Source organism: Microtus ochrogaster, chromosome 7, assembly GCF_000317375.1.
Source record: "Microtus ochrogaster isolate Prairie Vole_2 chromosome 7, MicOch1.0, whole genome shotgun sequence".
Classification (NCBI taxonomy): Eukaryota; Metazoa; Chordata; class Mammalia; order Rodentia; family Cricetidae; genus Microtus; species Microtus ochrogaster.
The window spans coordinates 34296870-34300979 of record NC_022014.1 but is presented as its reverse complement, the minus strand read 5'-3'; positions in this window follow the sequence as shown (position 1 = coordinate 34300979).

Sequence of the window (4110 nt, the reverse complement as noted above, 5' to 3'; positions counted from 1 at the left end):
GGGAAGAACTGTGTATGATTTAGACAGCAGAGGAGACAGTGAAATGTCATTTTAGGTTCCTGTGCCCTGAGGGGGAAATAGCTGTGCTCCCAGATGTGGGCTAGGGTCTGAGAGTGACTTGACCCGGACACTTCCTTGGCCATTGTCTACTGCCCATTTATTCCACCTGCCTGTCCTCTTAGCATGCCCCCAAGTCAGGGGACATGCAGGCCCAGCTGCAAACACAGATGCTAAAACAGACTAGCAAATCTGCCAGGCTAACTGGGAAAAGCTCCATTCAACTGCAGTGCACGGGCAAGCCTTGGACGTCTTTGTCCTTACCAGTGTGTCTCTTCCATCACAAACCTATACTTTTTCTTTGTAACCCAGGTTAGACTTTTCTCCTTCTGTTTTACCCTTTGCTAAAGCTTTCATTACAGGGCTTCATAGCTGGCCCCAAAGGAAAGCTTCATAATAGGCAGCTGACTTTTAACTTGTCCAGTTTACCCAGCACCCACCTCTCAGAGTAATTGCTTTTATGATTTTTCTTTGTTAGCTCTGAGTCTGAGGACAGAAAATGGGGCATCTCATTTTCTGAAGATCGTGAACCTGAACTTTCTGTCTCCTTCTTTTCAGGTTTTTAGCCATACATATATCTGATGTTTTGAGACCCAAGTAACTTGGGTTCAGAGAAAGGCTGGACCGGACTTCCAATCTCCTAATAATGTTGGGACTGAAATAAGTTCAGAGAGAAAGAGTTTCTATTCACAAGTAACAGACTTTTCGAAACCTGTCCTGGATTTATTGCATGAGAATAATCAACTGAATTTCAAAAGCAAAGGATCTGTTTTATAGCAAAAGCAAGCAAACAAAGACTAGTTTGTTCAACCCCTCACAGAGTAAATAATCCGGTAGCTTAGTGGTGACTTTTCTTTGTGTGTGTCCTAGGCTCTCTAGAGTTAGGTGACATGGCATGGCTACTATGCGAGTTAGGGCACCAGCCTAGGGGTATGAGAGCAGGTCTAGACAGACAGACAGGTGAGAGGCGGTGTGTCCTGATTGGCCTCAACTGGTGAACAAAAGCAGTTCCAGCTGGAGTCATTGATCAGACCACTGCAGGGCTATCTGGGCGATTAAGGGAGACACGATGTTCTTCCAGCCCTGTGGATGTTGAAAACAATACCGTCATCTGCTACGAAGTGCATCAGCCTGTGCAGTTGTGTGCTCCCAGGCACAGAGGAAACCAGTGCCTCAGACCAAGTTCTCTGGTCTCTTGCTCACCCCTGCTTTTATCATATAGGAAAGTTGGGCCTCAGCAGCTCAGGCTGTATCCTCCTAACCTGGAAAGATTTGAGAAATAGCAGGTCTTTTTTTTTTTCCAGAAATCTCAGGAAGCCCTTTCTTGATATACTTATAACGTTTACACCTGCACCTCACCCTCACCCTGGACAGGAAAATGGACTAACGTACCTACAGCCCAGGTGGGGGCCAGCTTCATCCGGGGTTTGGAAGAAGGATTTGCCCAGGAGAAAGTCTAGGTGCTTCTGTAAGAAGGGAAGGCAGATGCTTGCCAGTAGCCTCGGAGTACTCAATCCATGTAAACAGCAGGAAACACCTTCCCATGGGGCTCACATGGGCCAAGGAGAAACTAGTCTGGGAAATTCCTAGAACCCGTGCGAGCTGGCTAGATCTCACTGCACCGACTAGATCAGGGCTTTGCCACTCAGAGCATGTTTCTTCATCTGACAGACTATTCATGGAGTTCTACAATGGTTTGAAATTTTATCGATCCTAGAATTTGTGGGTTAGAAGAAGAGCCACCCTCAAGTCATGTACTAATGACACTTCTATGCAGAACCTCTGGTAGGTGACTAAGTCACAAGGACACTGACTGAATGCATGGTTATCAAGAGAGTGGGTGGGTTATCACAAGAGCGAGCATGCTATCAAAGACAGTGTGGCCTTTTTTCACGAACCCCTCACCACACTCGGTGTGTCCAGCCTTGTCCAGCCTAGCCCAGGGATTCACCAGTAAATCAGGCTTTCATGAGAGGGTCCCTCCCTTGGACCTCTCAGCCTCTGGGACTGTAGGGGAGAAAAACTTCCCTTATAGACTCAGGTATTCATTTATAGCAGCAGAATAGAGCACCCACGTGAATGGGTAAGTGTATATTTGTTCCCGACTCACACAGCCCAGCGATGCCTAAAGTTGGGATTTCCCTTGCTTCTCATACCACACGGGAGGAGGGAAACCTTGTAAGGTCTTTAGTAATTTCTTGCCCATAGTCTTTGTTTGCTCTAAAAGATGGCTTCTGGAAATCAAGTACTAATGCAGGTCTCTAAAGGCAGAAACGACGGAGACAGAACTATTGGATGAAAGTACCCAGAAAAAAAGAATTTAGCTCCGTCACTCTGTGCTTAGGAGTGTGGTATAAACCAGAGGGAGAGAAAGGAGACGGTAGGACAAAGCAGGAAGATGAAAAAGTGAAATGTCTGCTTCTGGGGAACTTTCTAACGTTAAGAGGTAATAGAAATGCTTTCTTAAAGCAAAAAGAAAAAATAAGCAAACAAAAACCACAAGATATTTTGATTATGGATAGTCAGTTAGCAGATATTTATTGACTGCCTTTGGGTCACTATGCTTACTGCTGTCACTCAAAATACAGCCCTGTCCCCCCACCCAAATTCCTCCAGCATTTGTTATGAAATCTATGACCTCCTCCACCCTCCTTTCATTTCCAGTAAATCACGGGATGTCTGTGATAAAGATGCGCACTCCACTGGCGTACTTCACTGTCTTGACTTGGTAAAAGAAAGAGCCCACTACAAAGGCAAAAGCAGTGTGAACATGTTCACAGATGTCCTATTATGATGGATCTCTTGTAAAAATCACACAAGGCATTCAAAATCTGCTTTCTCTCTCCCCTCATTTCTTGTGATCTCTAGCTCTCATCAACACCTTCCCCAGGCCAATTACATAGTTTATTCCAACCGAAACATGGACTCTTTACCACACAGTGCTGCCCTTCTGGTCCCTCGGGTATTTTTTTCTCTCTCACTGAAACTCCCCCAACCCCATCTTCCTGCTCCTCTCTTGATTCATTGGCTCAAGCAGCGCATCTCTCCAGGGCACATCCTTGTGTGGGAAATATGTTGATCTTCTAGGTGCACCAGTGAGCAGCAATAGGGATTTACTAGAGGTATTTAGAGTAGGAAGCCGGAAAGCGTAGGTGGTCAGACCTCTGTGTAACTATGGTCCCTTCTGAGGTTCTTGTACCATGAATTCTAGTTGGGCTTAGTAATAAAACCCAGGGTCAGATAAAGGGGTTAATGCTGAAGATCGGAGAAGCAGAGTGGCCAGCCACTAGAGAGTTCTTTTACCTCTATCATTGCTCAGACCAATGGGGCATTCCTGTCCTCAGACTGCATCTCCAGACTCCATCGTCTCCACCAAATCTCAGACTTTCCTGAGCTCCTGTTTGCTTCTTCCTTATATTCCTCTCCACCCAGCCATATCACTCCTGTCTCCACCTCCTTAGTGTTGGGGTTAAAGGCATGGGATCTTAAGTGTTGGAATTACCTTTGTGTGAGCTCTGGTTCTCTTTTAGACAGATTCAATCTTGTGCAGCCCTGGGTGGCCTTGAACTAACATAGATCCCTCTGCCGCTGTCTCCTGAGTTCTGGAATTAAAGATGCATGCCATCACTCCCTGACCTCTAGTGTCTTAGCTCTGTACGCTGATTTTCAGGCAAGTTTTATTTGTTAAACCATAAACAAAATATCGCTGCAGGTTCTGAACCAGAAACTTTCATCAAACCAAAGAAGTAATCTTAAAGATGACTTTTGAACTGGAATCTGCAGGATATTAGAAACGAGCACTGCATGCCTTGAGAGAATAAGAAGGGCCATCCGGGACTGAATGTGGAACATATAATCTGGTATTTGTCGAAAATGTTATATTCTGATGAGCATGGGGAAAGATTTTGTTTCATTAAGAGGGTAGGCTTAGGACTGGAGAGATGGCTCAGTGGTTAAGAGACTGCTCTTCCAGAGGTCCTGAGTTCAATTCCCAGCAACCACATGGTGGCTCACAACCATCTGTAATGAGATCTGGTGCCCTCTTCTGGCCTG